Here is an 18,061-nt window from a genome sequence, read left to right as displayed (position 1 = left end):
CGTTCCCCCTTTTTGGCAAGTAGCGGGTTGACTTGAGGGGTTCTAGTGAAACCTGTCTAATCAAGGTGGTGGGGTCGGTTTAAACCCCATCCGGTCACGGTGCACACAGGCGTCTGGGCGCACTGTCCGCGATGCGCCTCCGAGCCAAAAGCCGGGATCCAAAGCGGGAGCCCGAAGGACCGAGGACTGTGCTGGGAAAACCCCCCGCCCCGAGCGTGAAGCCGAGGAAGTGGGAGGAGGGCCCGCCGGCTGTACAACCATACTTACCTGGCAGGGGGATACCGATCACTAAGGTGGTTCTCCCAGGGCAGGGGCTCATCCATTGCACTCCGGGTGTGCTGCCCCCTGCAATTTCCCAAATGCGGGAAACTCGACTGCATAATTTGTGGTAGTGGGGACTGCGTTCGCGCTCTCCCTGATAGTCCTGGTTCAAAACAGACTGAAAACATGGTTCAACTTATGGAAGTGGTGCTTGGGCGATTGTGAAGCAGGAGCCTGTGAGAAACGGCCTAGGAGCTTTAAGCAATAAATAAAGAAGTTCAAAATCAATCAATCAATCTGTCTGTCTGTCCATTTATTTATTTATTTTAGGCCCCCCGCCCTAGAAAAATGATAATAAAAATAATATTAATTTAAATTAACTAATCAATGTATTTATTTATCTTAAGGACCCCCCACATAATAAAATAATAATATAAATAATCATTCATTATTTTTAGTGCCTCTTTACTGATTTTAAGCCGCTTTCCTTGCTGCCAAGAGCCCAGCTTCTGACACGGGTGGAAGGAGGAAAAGAAAAAGAGGTGAAGGGCGACTCCTGCTGGCAGAAAGGCAAAAGCTTACAGCACTCGGTATTCCCAGTAAACGAGGGCTGCTCCTTTTTCTCTCCCCAAATATGCAACTTTGGAAGCCCTCTTTTCTGAACGACAGCCGTATGTTTTTTTTTTCTCCTTCCCTGTCTGTCTTCATTTTTTTTTGCCATTCTTTTGAAATTTTTCGAATGTCTTTTGAATTAGAATGTACGTTGTCCTTCATGCTTGATCCCCTTCATGCCTGCCTCTAGCTCTCGCCTACCATACCAAGACCCCCTGTTACCCGTTTCCACCTCATGGATGGATGGATGGATGGATGGATACATAGATAGACAGATAGGATCTCGCTCCAGCTCTTCAGACGGGAGCCTGCAACTTTACAAAGGGGGCATCGTCCAGAAAGGACTGCAGCAACCTCGTGTCCTTGCTAGCGTGTAATCCCACAGTGGCATGGGCGAAAAGCGTGAATATCGGCAAAGTTTCTTAGCAGCCTTTGTCGATTTTCACAAAGCATTCGACTCAGTTGTTCGAGCTTCCCTGTGGGAGTTCCTGAGACTTAGTGGGATTCCCCCTGAAGTTGCTGGATATCATGGCCAGCCCGTACACTGGTACTGTGAGTGGTGTGGAGACAGAACCTCTGTGTTTTTCCCAGTTGATTCTGTGGTTCGTCAGGGTGTGTTCTTGCTCCTACTTTGTTCAGTGCTTGTATGGACTGGGTGTTGTGCAGGGTCATGGGGTTCAGCGGCTGTGGGGCATCTGTTGGAGAAGAAAGATTCATGAATATTGACTTTGCTGATGATGCTGTGATTGTCGTGGAGTCAATGGAGGCTCTGATCAGGGTGCTCAAGAGACTGAGTGAGGAGTCTGAGTGTCTGGGCTTGTGAGTGTCCTGGATGAAAACCAACAGCCAGGCCTTTAATGACCTCTTGGGCACAGATATCAGCAGTGTGTCTGTTTGCGGAGAGTGTGTTGACCTTGTTGAGTGGCTTACTTACCTTGGCAGTGACATTCATGTCCCTGGTGACTCTTCCTATGAAGTCAGTAGACAGATGGGGAGAGCTTGGTGGTTCATGAGGTCACTGGAAAGGGGTGTGTAGCGCTCCCATTCTCTCTACAAAGAACGAAGGCCAAGTCTTTAGAGTCCTGGTGCCTTTCTTGCTATATGTTTGTGAGACATGGATGCTCCCCAGTGACCTGAGATGAAGACTGACCTTTGGTACTGTGCCCCTTCGAGAATCCTTGGGTACCGCTGGTTTTACTTTGTGTTCCTCATGGAATCCGTTGGGAAATGGAAGGAAAAACCACTAGGAAGAATAAGGTTGTCAAATGTTGTGAAAGTATTGGGGTTAAGAATACAGAGAGGATGGAGGAAAGAAATGGGGAAAAAGATAACCAAAAAAAAAGCAGGATTTTGGAGGTTAACGAACTTATCAATAGAAGGGAAGATATTGCTGATGAAGGCAGTTACAATCCCAAAACTATCGTATTTAGCAAATGTGTTTTTTCCACCAAAGAAAATAGTAAGAAGAATTATAAGAAAGTGTTTTGTGTTCTTATAGGGTTCATAATGTGAAAAATTGGCAAGAAGGAAGGTAATGAAAATGGAGGGAAAGAGGTTCGAATATAGAAAGGGAGTTGACTTTAAGACACACAGCAACTGTTGTTAATATGACATTAAGTAAAATTGGGAAGTTAGCGGATATGATCAGATATCTGCTAGGAACAGAATTCAAAAAAGCAAAAGAGCCCAATTAAATAAGGGGAAATCGAGTGCCATCTGCAGGGCAAGTGGCAGGAGGACTTTGGCAAGTGACATGAAAATACATAGAGGGGCGGTTAAAATATTAGGGATCCATTTTGGAGAGGAGAAGGAGGGAAGAAGAGACTGGAAGGAGATGGAAAGAAAGTTATACAAGCTCACAAGTCTCTGGAGGACTAGGAGACTAACATATGAGGGCAAAATTTTGCTAATTAAGTCAATAATTTTGCCCAGGCTCTTTTCTGGCAACAGTTTTTTACGGACAAAATATATTCTAAGGAAAATCGAAAGACAATGTTTTTATTTTTTTGGGAGGTCTACAGATGAGAAGGTCGCAAGACAGAAAGTAAAGAAACAAAAAAGGAAAGGGGGAAAAGGTTTTCTGGACTTAAGGATCTTGTTAAGATTGAAATACACGGCCGTTTACATATCCTTGTTACAGAGCGGAAAGGGAGGGCAGCGGATTTAGCCAGGTACATGATGGGTGGTCATCTAAGAAGGTTTGGAGCTTTATAAAACCCAGAACAAGAAACCATATGAGTTTAGATTACCCAAACTATACAGGAGGTTGATGGACTGTATCAAAGATTGTGGGCTTCAGCAGGATGAAAAGGACTTGTGGAGGAGGTGGAAAGAATTAGTGGAAAAAGTAAGGAAAGTGAGAAGCCAGTAAACATTACTGGGAAATCTAGAGAGGAATCTAAACTGATATGGGAAAGATTTGGGGGAAAGTTTCCAAATAATCAAGTAGCAGATATAGCCTGGCTGGCTGCCCATGAAGCACTAGAAACCAACCTGGCTTTAAGTAAAAGAAAGAATTTACAAGGGCCTAAATGTCCCAGGGACGGATGTAAAAGAAAAAAAATAAGTCAGTATGGACATGCAATGTGGGACTGCCCCACAGTGGCAAGGATATGGAAGGAAGTAAGGCAGAGACACATAGTAGACATCAAGCTGGATAGAGACTTGGTGGTGTTTGGGAGGTCAGGGAAAAGAGAGGTGGGGAAGAAAGGATTGGGACCGAATAAACGTGATAAAAGAAGTATTGTGGAAGGCAAGTGTGTGCATACACAAATAAACAGAAAGTTTTTCCCAACAGAAAATAATTGGAATGATCAGAAAAACCTCTCGTTTTATGAGAAAAAACATCTCAACTTTGGAAGCCCTCTTTTCTAAACGACAGCCCTATGTTTTTTATTTTTTTCTCTCCTTCCCCTGTCTGTCTTCATTTTTTTTTTGAAATGCCATTCTTTTAAATTTGAATGTGCGTTGTCCTTCATGCTGATCCCCTTCTGTCGGCTCTCGCTCTCGCCACCCATTTAAGACCCCCTGTTCCCGTTCCTCCTCATGGATGGATGGATGGATGGATAGAAAGACAGATAGATCTCGTCCAGCTCTTCAGACGGGAGCCTGCAACTTTACAAAGGGGGCATCGTCCAGAAAGGACCAGCAGCCTCGTGTCCTTTCCAACCTGCAATCCCACAGTGGCATCAAAGGGAGGGCAAGCACCGCTCAAGTCTCGACGTGTACCCAGGGCTGCCCCAGATCACTCGGCTGCCAAAAGCCCAGCTTCTGATACGGGTGGAAGGAGGAAAAGAAAAAGACGAGGCGAAGGGCGACTCCTGCTGGCAGAAAGGCAAAAGCTTACGGCACTCGGTATTCCCAGGCGGTCTCCCATCCAAGTACTAACCGAGCCCGACTCTGCTTAGCTTCCGAGATCGGACGAGATCGGGCGTGTTCAGAGTGGTATGGCCGTAAACGAGGGCTGCTCTGTTTTTCTCTCCCAAATAGGCAACTGTGGAAGCCCTCTTTTCTAAACGACAGCCCTATGTTTTTTGTTTTTTTTTTTCTCCTTCCCCTGTCTGTCTTCATTTTTTTTTTTTCTTTTTTTTTTTATTGCCATTCTTTTGAAATTTTTCGTTATGTCTTTTGAATTAGAATGTGCGTTGACTTTCATACTGATCCCCTTCTGTCGGCTCTCTCGCTCTCGCCACCCATTTAAGACTCCCCTGTTACCCGTTCCACCTCATGGATGGATGGATGGATGGATGGATGGATGGGGATAGATAGATAGACAGACAGAGAGATCTCGTCCAGCTCATCAGACGGGGAGCCTGCAACTTTACAAAGGGGGGCATCTTCCAGAAAGAACCAGCAACCTCGTATCCTTGCTAACGTGCAATCCCACAGTGGTATCAAAGGGAGGGCAAGCACCGCCTCAAGTCTCGACGTGTACCCAGCGCTGCCCCAGATCACTCGGCGGCCTCGGCGCAGGTCTTCCCGAGGGTGCTCTGCTGCCGTGTGCGAGCCCACGCCGAGGGCTTCTTCCTCGGTCTCCGGAGCGCAGGGTCGCCTCTTCGCAGCTTTGCCTCCTGCCTCCTGTCTGCTGTCTGCCGCCTGCCGCCTGCCGCCTGCCGCCTGTCTTTGCTGTTGGGCGGCTGTTTATCATTCAGCGTCCCGCCCAGTCCTACCCCTCCTGTTTCTCTTCCAGCCAATAAGCTCCAGCGATGGGTGGCTGGTTTGCATAAGAGCGAGGTGCACCTTGGGGTTGCTAGTGAAACCTGTCTAATCAAGGTGGTGAGGTCGGTGCAACCCCAACATCCGGGTCACGGTGCACACGGGCGTCTGGGCAGCAGCTAGCTCCCGCAGCGCTCCCGAGGCCAAAGAAGCCCGAAGGATCCCGAAGAAGCCCGAAGGAGCCCGAAGGACCGAGGACTGTGCTGGGGAAAACCTCCCGCCGCCGAGCGATGAAGCCGAGAAGTGGGAGGATGAGCGCCGGGCTGTACAACTCATACTTACCTGGCAGGGGAGATACCTTTGGTTCTTCCTTGTCAGGTGTAGAGCGCCCCACGAACTTGGATCCAGAGCTGGGTAGGTCGGCATGTCCACCACCCTGTTTTCTGCTTCCCTTGTTTCGCGGCGCTTTTAAAATATTGTAGGAGCAAGATGGCGGAAGTGATTGAAGTCAACAGCAGACAGTTCGAAGAAGACATGGAGATGAACAGAGGACTCGGAGTTTTTGGGAGACCTGCATCTCGTATTCCAATTGATGGAAGGGAAAGGAGAAACGTAGTTCGATTGGAATTGAAGGATGGACAGATGGATCGAGGAGACTTTAGTAAGGAGGTGTTGCAGAAGACTCTACGTTTTTCACCTGGTGAGATTGATTACCTTTTTGCCTTTCCGGGTAAAACTACCTTTGAAGTGGTTTTTAAGAGTAGGGCTTTATATGATAAATGTTTGAGAACGGTGGAGAGAGAAAAACTGGTTAACCCAGTTTTAGAAAAATTTTTGATTGTGCCTTTGAGTGACAGGATGGACAAAAGAGTAAATATTTTAATGTTCACAGAGAAGGTGAAACTACAGGATATTTCGACTTGGTTGTTACAATTTTGCGATGTTAAGACTAGTATGCAAATGACGGATGAGGATGGGATAAAAAATGGATTGTACAAATTTGATGTAATTCTCAAAAAGGAGAATGACACAGAAAGGGTGATCCATTTGCCCGCGGTCATACAAATTGGGACGGTCAGAGGGCACGTTTTCTACTCTGGTCAGCCACAAGTATGTAGAAGGTGTGGAAATGAGGGTCACAAAGCGGCAGAGTGTGGCATAATAAAATGTAGAAATTGTAAAGAGGAGGGACACAGTACAAGAGAGTGCAGGAAGCCTATAAAATGTAATCTTTGTGGACAGGAGGAACATGTCTTTAGGGACTGTCCGGCCTCCTATGCTAACATGGTAAGGAGGAATACAATGAGAGAAAAGAAAGTAATAGCGCTATTGGATGAGGAGTCTGAGGAAGAAAGAGAAATGGAAGACATAGCAAGAGAAGGAATCCAAGGAAGTGACACGAGAGAAAGGGAAAAAATAGACCCATTAAACATTGGAGTAAACAGTAAGAGAGAGAGCGAACAAGGAGAGAGGGAGGACAGAGGAGAAACTGACCTTTTGGCGTTAATTGAAGAAAAAACAGACGCTGGAATATAGAAAGTAGAATGGAGCAGCATTCACAGAACATTCTTTCACACAGAGGAGATCATGGACATCCTCAGTGGGACGACTTTTTTTGGTCAGTCCCCTCAGCAGGTGAGGAAGGAAAACATAGAGCAGGAGGAAGGGAAAGGCAACATAGAGGCAACACAAATAAACCCAGGATTGCAGAGGAAGCGTGGGCCAGATAATCTGTCCCCAACGAGCTCCGGAAAATCAGAGGGAGCGGGAGAGAAACCAAAGGAATGGGGGACAGCTCCCTGCTATTTAGAGTCTAAAGACATGGAAGGGTTTGTTTCAGCAACGGGCATGAAGGGGGTAGAAGAGTGGAGAACAGAAAAGAAAGTGGCCAAGAAGCCCAAAAATATGTAACTCCCGGAAGTAAGGGAAAGATAGGTGAGGTAGACTACACTACAATAAAGAAAAAATGAAAATAAAAATAATAACCTTGAATGTAAGAAGTATTCAAAGTAAGGAAAGGAGAAAAATGGTGTTTTCTTACTTAAGAAGTTTGCCGGTGGATTTGATGTGCATTCAAGAGTGTGGTATACCCTTTAAAAAATCATATGACGAATATAAAGAAGACTGGGAGGAAGGGGCAGCGATTTTTTCAGGGACAAATGAGAATAAAATGCAGGAGTTGGGGTGTTAATTAAGAATAAAGAAATTGAAATTAAAACATATGATGAAATAGTGAAGGGGAGAGTGATTAAAATTAAATTATTAATAGCAGGAAGTACGATCACGTTAATTAATGTATATGCACCAACAACACCCGTCCAGAGGATGGAAGTGTTTAATTTACTGCAAACAGCAGTTGCTTTAGAAAACAACTTAATTGTGGTGGGGACGTAAATTGTGCGAGTGATCAAGAGCTAAGAGGGCAACAGGAAGACAAAACTGCTAGAAAACTAAAAGAAATTATAAAGGACTGTCGTATCAAGGATGTATTTAGGGAACTAAAAAGAGAAGAAAAAGGTTTTACCTGGAGAGGAACTCGGGGAAAGGCCTCTCGAATAGACTATATTTTGGTCGATAGTAATTATGAGCCAAAGAATTGCAAATTAAGACCAGTATTTTTTTCAGACCATTGTAGTTTAGAGGCAGAGATACAGAAAGGAACAGAAGAAGAGAAAAAAGATATTGTGTGGAAACTGAATAACCTTGTTAGAGGATATGAAAATTAGGGAAGAATATGGACAACGCTATAGGGGATGGGAAACCCTAAAAGATTGGTGTGGAAGTCAAAAAGAGTGGTGGGAGGTGATGAAAAGGAACACTAGGAATTTTTCCAAAAAAGGTAAAGAAAGGAGTAGGAAGAAAAAGAGGAAAAAACATTACAATATGAACTGGAACAATTGTACAGAAAGGAGGAGATAAATGACGAGACAGAATTAGAGATAAGAAAAATAAAAGAAGAATTGGGAAAAGTATATAAGAACAGAGAAGAAAAGATTAAGTTCCAGAGCAGAGTCAGAGAGCAAGAGGAAGGAGAAAATGCTCTCGGTTTTTTCAAGAAAATAAAAGAAAGAAGGAAAAAGCCAATATAGAAGAATTGAAGGATAAAGATGGACAGGTGAAGAGAGGAAATAAAGACCTATTGGACATCGTAATAACGCACTATAAAGGAATATACGAAAAGAAAGAAATTAACTATGAGTGCATTAACAAACTGGAGGGAACCATAGATGGCGTTTTCACAGAAGAACAGAAAGAAATGCTGTGTCAGGAGATTGAAATGCAGGAGATGGAGGAAGCTATTAAAATGAGTAGTAAGGGTAAAACTCCAGGAATAGACGGCTTACCCATAGAATTTTATGTGTCTTTTTGGGATCTAATAAAAGAAGATATGCAGAGTTTATTTCTGGAAATTGTGAGAGATGGAGAGATGACAGAGACAATGAAAAGGGGCATAATAACATTGATACCCAAACAAGGAGAGATGGTTGATATAAAGAATTGAGACCGATAACACTATTATGCCAGGACTACAAGATATTAACAAGAGTCCTGGCAAATAGAATAAAAGATAAGCTGGAAAATGTGATAAAAGAGGAACAAGCATGTGTAGTATCAGGTAGAAGTGCATTAGAAAATCAGTGTGTAATGAGAGATTGCATATATTTAATGCAGGAAAGAAAAATGGACGTGGGAATAATTAATTTAGACTTGGAAAAGCCTTTGACAAAGTGGCTCATGAATATATGTGGAGGATTTTACAGAGAGTGGGGGTACCAGCGAAATTTCTAAACTGGATAAAGACAGTGTATAAAGGAATTACAAGTAGAATTAGAGTAAATAATAAATTATCAGAAGAAATACAGGTAGAAAGGGGAGTAAGGCAAGGGTGCCCTTTATCAGCAGTACTATTCATATTAAATATTGAACCGTTAATAAATCTGGTAAGAAATGAGAGACAGATACGGGGAGTTGAAGTCCCAGGAAGCGGAGGGCAACAAGTTAAAATATGTGCATATATGGATGATGTGAGCATAATAGTCAGAGATGTCAGCAGTATAGAGCAGGTAATTGAATACACGGAAATATTCTGTATGGCATCAGGATCGCAATTAAATCTGGAGAAATGTGATTGTGTGTTATGGGGTAACTGGAAAGAAAAACCTGCGGGAAAGATAAGACTTTCCAATAGTGTTAAAATATTGGGAGTAGAATTAGGGAAAGATAATAGAGAAAAGAAACAATGGAAGGAAATGTTAAAAAATATAAATAAAAAAACAGGATTTTGGAGATTGAGAAACCTGACTATGGAGGGCAAGATTTTGCTGGTGAAAGCAATAATAATCCCAAAACTGACATATTTATACACCGTTTTTTCCCCGAGAAAAATATTAAAAAGATTATAAGAAGCTGTTTTGTTTTCCTATGGGGGTCAAAATGTGAGAAAATTGCAAGAAAAGTAATAATGAAACAAAAAGAAAATGGAGGGAAAGGATTCCCAAATATAGAAGAAGAGCTGATGTTAAAACATACGGCTACGGTGGTTAACATGGCGCTAAATAAGAAAGGAAAAATGGCTGATTTGATGCGATATCAATTGGGTACGGAGCTGAGGAAAGTAAGATTGTTTAAAAGCATTAACAATAGACCTATTGCCTTTAATATAGCAAAGCACTATAAGATAGTTACAAAATTTTTAAGGAAATACAGATGGGAAGAAGGAGAGGTAACAATATGGGGGAAGAAAAGAGCCCTGAAAGAATATATAAAAAAAGACGAAACAATGTTAAAAATAAAAATATGACTGAAAATCAAGCAAAGAAAGTATGGCAACAAAACAATGGAAAAGAGTTGACCAATAGACAAAAGGATTTGGGCTGGTTGGGCATACACGAAGTGTTACCGACAAACACTGCAATGTATAAGAGGCGAGTAGCAAAGACGTTGATATGTCCGAGAAGGAACTGCACAGGAATAGAAACATCTGAACATGTGTTTTGGAAATGTGAAAAATCGCAAGGAATTTGGAAGGGTGTAATGGAGAAATGGGATGGGTTATTAGGAAAAGAGGAGATTACAAAAGAAGGGGTACTGTATGGATTAGTGGGGAATAACTTGAATGAGAAAATGGCAAAAACCCAATGGCAAATAATTAATATAGTTAAAGAAAATATATGGTGGGAAAGAAATGAACTGGTGATACATAATAAGGATGTTTCTATTCAAAGACTATTGCAGAAATGTGGGAGAGAAGTAGAGGAGGCATGGAAAATAAAAGAAGATCAATTGAATAAGAACAAGGTGTGAAAGATAAAGGTAAAGAATAATTAATGGAGTTTTTGGGGAAAATGAAAAAAAAAAAAACACGAAAAGGTGATGGGTGGCAGTGAATTAGCAAATTGGCCAGACTTTGTGTGTGTGTTCAAAGCTAAAACACTGAAAAGAAACATTAAATGTAAGTGAAAATGGGACAAGCAAATTAGTGTTTGTCTTAAGTAAAAAAAAAAAAAAAAAAAAAAAAAAGGTTCTCCCAGGGCGAGGCTCATCCATTGCACTCCGGTGTGTTGACCCCTGCGATTTCCCAAATGCGGGAAACTCGACTGCATAATTTGTGGTAGTGGGGACTGCGTTCGCGCTCTCCCTGATAGTCCTGGTTCAAAAACAGACTGAAAACATGCGTTTCAACTTATGGAAGTGGTGCTTGGCGATTGAAGCAGGAGCCTGTGAGACAACGGCTCTGGGAGCTTTAAGCAATAAATAAAGAAGTTCCAAAAATCAATCAATCAATCTGTCTGTCTGTCCATTTATTTATTTATTTTAAGGACCCCCGCCCCCTAGAAAAATGATAATAAAAATAATATTAATTTAAATTAACTAATCAATGTATTTATTTATCTTAAGGACCCCCCCACATAATAAAATAATAATATAAATAACCATTCATTATTTTTAGTGCCTCTTTACTGATTTTAAGCCGCTTTCCTTGCTGCCAAGAGCCCAGCTTCTGACACGGGTGGAAGGAGGAAAAGAAAAAGACGAGGTGAAGGGCGACTCCTGCTGGCAGAAAGGCAAAAGCTTACAGCACTCGGTATTCCCAGTAAACGAGGGCTGCTCCTTTTTCTCTCCCCAAATATGCAACTTTGGAAGCCCTCTTTTCTGAACGACAGCCGTATGTTTTTTTTTTTTCTCCTTCCCTGTCTGTCTTCATTTTTTTTTTTGCCATTCTTTTGAAATTTTTCGAATGTCTTTTGAATTAGAATGTACGTTGTCCTTCATGCTGATCCCCTTCTGTCGGCTCTCGCCTCGCCACCCATTTAAGACCCCCCTGTTACCCGTTCCACCTCATGGATGGATGGATGGATGGATGGATACATAGATAGACAGATAGATCTCGTCCAGCTCTTCAGACGGGGAGCCTGCAACTTTACAAAGGGGGGCATCGTCCAGAAAGGACCAGCAACCTCGTGTCCTTGCTAACGTGCAATCCCACAGTGGCATGGAGCGCAAACGTGAATATCGGCAAAGTTTCTTAGCAGCCTTTGTCGATTTTCACAAAGCATTCGACTCAGTTGTTCGAGCTTCCCTGTGGGAGTTCCTGAGACTTAGTGGGATTCCCCCTGAAGTTGCTGGATATCATGGCCAGCCCGTACACTGGTACTGTGAGTGGTGTGGAGACAGAACCTCTGTGTTTTTCCCAGTTGATTCTGTGGTTCGTCAGGGGTGTGTTCTTGCTCCTACTTTGTTCAGTGCTTGTATGGACTGGGTGTTGTGCAGGGTCATGGGGTTCAGCGGCTGTGGGGCATCTGTTGGAGAAGAAAGATTCATGAATATTGACTTTGCTGATGATGCTGTGATTGTCGTGGAGTCAATGGAGGCTCTGATCAGGGTGCTCAAGAGACTGAGTGAGGAGTCTGAGTGTCTGGGCTTGTGAGTGTCCTGGATGAAAACCAACAGCCAGGCCTTTAATGACCTCTTGGGCACAGATATCAGCAGTGTGTCTGTTTGGGAGAGTGTGTTGACCTTGTTGAGTGGTTTACTTACCTTGGCAGTGACATTCATGTCCCTGGTGACTCTTCCTATGAAGTCAGTAGACAGATGGGGAGAGCTTGGTGGTTCATGAGGTCACTGGAAAGGGGTGTGTGCGCTCCCAATATCTCTGCAAAAGAACGAAGGGCCAAGTCTTTAGAGTCCTGGTGCTTCCTTTCTTGCTATATGTTTGTGAGACATGGATGCTCCCAGTGACCTGAGATGAAGACTGGACTCCTTTGGTACTGTGCCCCTTCGAGAATCCTTGGGTACCGCTGGTTTTACTTTGTGTTCCTCATGGAATCCGTTGGGGGAAATGGAAGGAAAAACCACTAGGAAGAATAAGGTTGTCAAATGTTGTGAAAGTATTGGGGTTAAGAATACAGAGAGGATGGAGTGGAAAGAAATGGGGAAAAAAGATAACCAAAAAAAAAAAAAAGCAGGATTTTGGAGGTTAACGAACTTATCAATAGAAGGGAAGATATTGCTGATGAAGGCAGTTACAATCCCAAAACTATCGTATTTAGCAAATGTGTTTTTCCACCAAAGAAAATAGTAAGAAGAATTATAAGAAAGTGTTTTGTGTTCTTATAGGGTTCATAATGTGAAAAATTGGCAAGAAGGAAGGTAATGAAAATGGAGGGAAAGAGGTTCGAATATAGAAAGGGAGTTGACTTTAAGACACACAGCAACTGTTGTTAATATGACATTAAGTAAAATTGGGAAGTTAGCGGATATGATCAGATATCTGCTAGGAACAGAATTCAAAAAAGCAAAAGAGCCCAATTAAATAAGGGGAAATCCGAGTGCCATCTGCAGGGCAAGTGGCAGGAGGACTTTGGGCACGACATGAAAATACATAGAGGGGCGGTTAAAATATTAGGGATCCATTTTGGAGAGGAGAAGGAGGGAAGAAGAGACTGGAAGGAGATGGAAAGAAAGTTATACAAGCTCACAAGTCTCTGGAGGACTAGGAGACTAACATATGAGGGCAAAATTTTGCTAATTAAGTCAATAATTTTGCCCAGGCTCTTTTTTCTGGCAACAGTTTTTACGGACAAAATATATTCTAAGGAAAATCGAAAGACAATGTTTTTATTTTTTTGGGAGGTCTACAGATGAGAAGGTCGCAAGACAGAAAGTAAAGAAACAAAAAAGGAAAGGGGGAAAAAGGTTTTCTGGACTTAAGGATCTTGTTAAGATTGAAATACACGGCCGTTTACATATCCTTGTTACAGAGCGGGAAAGGGAGGGCAGCGGATTTAGCCAGGTACATGATGGGTGGTCATCTAAGAAGGTTTGGGCTTTTAAAACCCAGAACAAGAAACCATATGAGTTTAGATTACCCAAACTATACAGGAGGTTGATGGACTGTATCAAAGATTGTGGGCTTCAGCAGGATGAAAAGGACTTGTGGAGGAGGTGGAAAGAATTAGTGGAAAAAGTAAGGGAAAGTGAGAAGCCAGTAAACATTACTGGGAAATCTAGAGAGGAATCTAAACTGATATGGGAAAGATTTGGGGGAAAGTTTCCAAATAATCAAGTAGCAGATATAGCCTGGCTGGCCGCCCATGAAGCACTAGAAACCAACCTGGCTTTAAGTAAAAGAAAGAATTTACAAGGGCCTAAATGTCCCAGGGACGGATGTAAAAGAAAAAAATAAGTCAGTATGGACATGCAATGTGGGACTGCCCCACAGTGGCAAGGATATGGAAGGAAGTAAGGCAGAGACACATAGTAGACATCAAGCTGGATAGAGACTTGGTGGTGTTTGGGAGGTCAGGGAAAAGAGAGGTCGGGAAGAAAGATTGGGACCGAATAAACGTGATAAAAGAAGTATTGTGGAAGGCAAGGTGTGCATACACAAATAAACAGAAAGTTTTTTCCCAACAGAAAATAATTGGAATGATCAGAGAAAACCTCTCGTTTTATGAGAAAAAACATCTCAACTTTGGAAGCCCTCTTTTCTAAACGACAGCCCTATGTTTTTTATTTTTTTCTCTCCTTCCCCTGTCTGTCTTCATTTTTTTTTTGCCATTCTTTTAAATTTGAATGTACGTTGTCCTTCATGCTGATCCCCTTCTGTCGGCTCTCGCCTCGCCACCCATTTAAGACCCCCTGTTCCCCGTTCCTCCTCATGGATGGATGGATGGATAGAAAGACAGATAGATCTCGTCCAGCTCTTCAGACGGGAGCCTGCAACTTTACAAAGGGGGGCATCGTCCAGAAAGGACCAGCAGCCTCGTGTCCTTTCCAACCTGCAATCCCACAGTGGCATCAAAGGGAGGGCAAGCACCGCTCAAGTCTCAACGGTACCCAGGGCTGCCCCAGATCACTCGGCTGCCAAAAGCCCAGCTTCTGATACGGGTGGAAGGAGAAAGAAAAGACGAGGCGAAGGGCGACTCCTGCTGGCAGAAAGGCAAAAGCTTACGGCACTCGGTATTCCCAGGCGGTCTCCCATCCAAGTACTAACCGAGCCCGACTCTGCTTAGCTTCCGAGATCGGACGAGATCGGGCGTGTTCAGAGTGGTATGGCCGTAAACGAGGGCTGCTCGTTTTTCTCTCCCCAAATAGGCAACCGTGGAAGCCCTCTTTTCTAAACGACAGCCCTATGTTTTGTTTTTTTTTTTTCTCCTTCCCCTGTCTGTCTTCATTTTTTTTTTTAATTGCCATTCTTTTGAAATTTTAAGTTATGTCTTTTGAATTAGAATGTGCGTTGTCCTTCATACTGATCCCCTTCTGTCGGCTCTCGCCTCGCCACCCATTTAAGACTCCCCTGTTACCCGCTCCACCTCATGGATGGATGGATTGATGGATGGATGGATGGATGGATAGATAGACAGAGAGATCTCGTCCAGCTCATCAGACGGGGAGCCTGCAACTTTACAAAGGGGGGCATCTTCCAGAAAGAACCAGCAACCTCGTATCCTTGCTAACGTGCAATCCCACAGTGGCATCAAAGGGAGGGCAAGCACCGGCTCAAGTCTCGAACGTGTACCCAGCGCTGCCCCAGATCACTCGGCGGCCTCGGCGCAGGTCTTCCCGAGGGTGCTCTGCTGCCGCGTGGGAGCGCCACGCCGAGGGCTTCTTCCTCTCGGTCTCCGGAGCGCAGGGTCGCCTTCCTCTTTTATGCAGCTTTGCCTCCTGCCTCCTGTCTGCCGCCTGCCGCCCTGCCTGCCTCCTGTGCTGTTGGGCGGCTGTTTCTCATTCAGCATCCCGCCCAGTCCTACCCCTCCTGTTTCTCTCCCAGCCAATAAGCTCCAGCGATGGGTGGCTGGTTTGCATAAGAGCGAGGTGCACCTTGGGGTTGCTAGTGAAACCTGTCTAATCAAGGTGGTGAGGTCGGTGCAACCCCAACATCCGGTCACGGTGCACACGGGCGTCTGGGCAGCAGCTAGCTCCCGCGCATGCGCGCTCCCGAGGCCAAAGAAGCCCGAAGGATCCCGAAGAAGCCCGAAGGAGGCCGAAGGACCGAGGACTGTGCTGGGGAAAACCTCCCGCCGCCGAGCGATGAAGCCGAGGAAGTGGGAGGATGAGCGCCGGGCTGTACAACTCATACTTACCTGGCAGGGGAGATACCATGATCACTAAGGTGGTTCTCCCAGGGCGAGGCTCATCCATTGCACTGGGTGTGTTGACCCCTGCGATTTCCCCAAATGCGGGAAACTCGACTGCATAATTTGTGGTAGTGGGGGACTGCGTTCGCGCTCTCCCCTGATAGTCCTGGTTCAAAAAACAGACTGAAAACATGCGTTTCAACTTATGGAAGTGGTGCTTGGGCGATTGTGAAGCAGGAGCCTGTGAGACAACGGCTCTGGGAGCTTTAAGCAATAAATAAAGAAGTTCCAAAAATCAATCAATCAATCTGTCTGTCTGTCCATTTATTTATTTATTTTAAGGACCCCCGCCCAATAGAAAAATTATAATAAAATAATATTAATTTAAATTAACTAATCAATGTATGTATTTATCTTAAGGACCCCCCCACACACATAATAAAATAATAATATAAATAATCATTCATTATTTTTAGTGCCTCTTTACTGATTTTAAGCCGCTTTCCTTGCTGCCAAGAGCCCAGCTTCTGACACGGGTGGAAGGAGGAAAAGAAAAGACGAGGTGAAGGGCGACTCCTGCTGGCAGAAAGGCAAAAGCTTACAGCACTCGGTATTCCCAGTAAACGAGGGCTGCTCCTTTTTCTCTCCCCAAATATGCAACTTTGGAAGCCCTCTTTTCTGAACGACAGCCGTATGTTTTTTTTTTTTCACTCTTCCCCTGTCTGTCTTCATTTTTTTTTTTGCCATTCTTTTGAAATTTTTCGGAATGTCTTTTGAATTAGAATGTACGTTGTCCTTCATGCTGATCCCCTTCTGTCGGCTCTCTCGCCTCGCCACCCATTTAAGACCCCCCTGTTACCCGTTCCACCTCATGGACGGATGGATGGATGGATGGATGGATGGATACATAGATAGACAGATAGATCTCGTCCAGCTCTTCAGACGGGAGCCTGCAACTTTACAAAGGGGGCATCCCCAGAAAGGACCAGCAACCTCGTCCTTGCTAACGTGCAATCCCACAGTGGCATGGAGCGCAAACGCGGAATATCGGCAAAGTTTCTTAGCAGCCTTTGTCGATTTTCACAAAGCATTCGACTCAGTTGTTCGAGCTTCCCTGTGGGAGTTCCTGAGACTTAGTGGGATTCCCCCTGAAGTTGCTGGATATCATGGCCAGCCCGTACACTGGTACTGTGAGTGGTGGGGACAGAACCTCTGTGTTTTTCCCAGTTGATTCTGTGGTTCGTCAGGGGTGTGTTCTTGCTCCTACTTTGTTCAGTGCTTGTATGGACTGGGTGTTGTGCAGGGTCATGGGGTTCAGCGGCTGTGGGGCATCTGTTGGAGAAGAAAGATTCATGAATATTGACTTTGCTGATGATGCTGTGATTGTCGTGGAGTCAATGGAGGCTCTGATCAGGGTGCTCAAGAGACTGAGTGAGGAGTCTGAGTGTCTGGGCTTGTGAGTGTCCTGGATGAAAACCAACAGCCAGGCCTTTAATGACCTCTTGGGCACAGATATCAGCAGTGTGTCTGTTTGCGGAGAGTGTGTTGACCTTGTTGAGTGGTTTACTTACCTTGGCAGTGACATTCATGTCCCTGGTGACTCTTCCTATGAAGTCAGTAGACAGATGGGGAGAGCTTGGTGGTTCATGAGGTCACTGGAAAGGTGGTGTGGCGCTCCCAATATCTCTGCAAAAGAACGGGGCCAAGTCTTTAGAGTCCTGGTGCTTCCTTTCTTGCTATATGTTTGTGAGACATGGATGCTCCCCAGTGACCTGAGATGAAGACTGGACTCCTTTGGTACTGTGCCCCTTCGAGAATCCTTGGGTACCGCTGGTTTTACTTTGTGTTCCTCATGGAATCTGCTGGGGAAATGGAAGGAAAACCACTAGGAAGAATAAGGTTGTCAAATGTTGTGAAAGTATTGGGGTTAAGAATACAGAGAGGATGGAGTGGGGAAAAAAATGGGGAAAAGATACCAAAAAAAAAAAAGCAGGATTTTGGGGGTTAACGAACTTATCAATAGAAGGGGAAAATATTGCTGATGAAGGCAGTTACAATCCCAAAACTATCGTGATATTTAGCAAATGTGTTTTTCCACCAAAGAAAATAGTAAAAGAATTATAAGAAAGTGTTTTGTGTTCTTATAGGGTTCATAATGTGAAAAATTGGAAGAAGGAAGGTAATGAAAATGGAGGGAAAGAGGTTCCGAATATAGAAAGGAGTTGACTTTAAGACACACAGCAACTGTTGTTAATATGACATTAAGTAAAATTGGGAAGTTGAGGATATGATCAGATATCTGCTAGGAAATCAAAAGACAACAAAGAAATTAAAGAACAGGCCCTCTGAACGGGCAGGGGACTTGGGGCACAGAAAATACAGAGGGGGTTAAAATAGGGGTCCATTTTGGAGGGGAAGGAGGAAGAAAGACTGAAGGAGATGGAAAAAAGAAA

The 18,061-nt window shown here is 44.0% G+C and overlaps 4 non-coding genes and 1 pseudogene across 4 annotated transcripts; 3 read left to right on the top strand and 2 right to left on the bottom strand.

Annotated features, from left to right (window-relative positions):
• Positions 1–259: 259 nt before the first annotated feature.
• Positions 260–418, top strand: LOC120522181. The gene has a single exon (XR_005632309.1). It is a non-coding gene; the product is annotated as a U1 spliceosomal RNA (small nuclear RNA).
• Positions 419–4,212: 3,794 nt separating this feature from the next.
• LOC120522179 lies at positions 4,213–4,331 on the bottom strand. The gene has a single exon (XR_005632307.1). It is a non-coding gene; the product is annotated as a 5S ribosomal RNA (ribosomal RNA).
• Positions 4,332–10,538: 6,207 nt separating this feature from the next.
• On the top strand, positions 10,539–10,669 carry LOC120522183 (annotated as a pseudogene).
• Positions 10,670–14,475: 3,806 nt separating this feature from the next.
• On the bottom strand, positions 14,476–14,594 carry LOC120522178. The gene has a single exon (XR_005632306.1). It is a non-coding gene; the product is annotated as a 5S ribosomal RNA (ribosomal RNA).
• A 1,012-nt stretch (positions 14,595–15,606) lies between these two features.
• On the top strand, positions 15,607–15,768 carry LOC120522180. Its single transcript, XR_005632308.1, has one exon. It is a non-coding gene; the product is annotated as a U1 spliceosomal RNA (small nuclear RNA).
• The last annotated feature ends 2,293 nt before the right edge of the window (positions 15,769–18,061 follow it).

The sequence above is a fragment of the Polypterus senegalus genome, unplaced genomic scaffold, assembly GCF_016835505.1.
Source record: "Polypterus senegalus isolate Bchr_013 unplaced genomic scaffold, ASM1683550v1 scaffold_4908, whole genome shotgun sequence".
Lineage (NCBI taxonomy): Eukaryota > Metazoa > Chordata > Cladistia > Polypteriformes > Polypteridae > Polypterus > Polypterus senegalus.
This window is presented reverse-complemented; position numbering and strand designations above follow the sequence as displayed.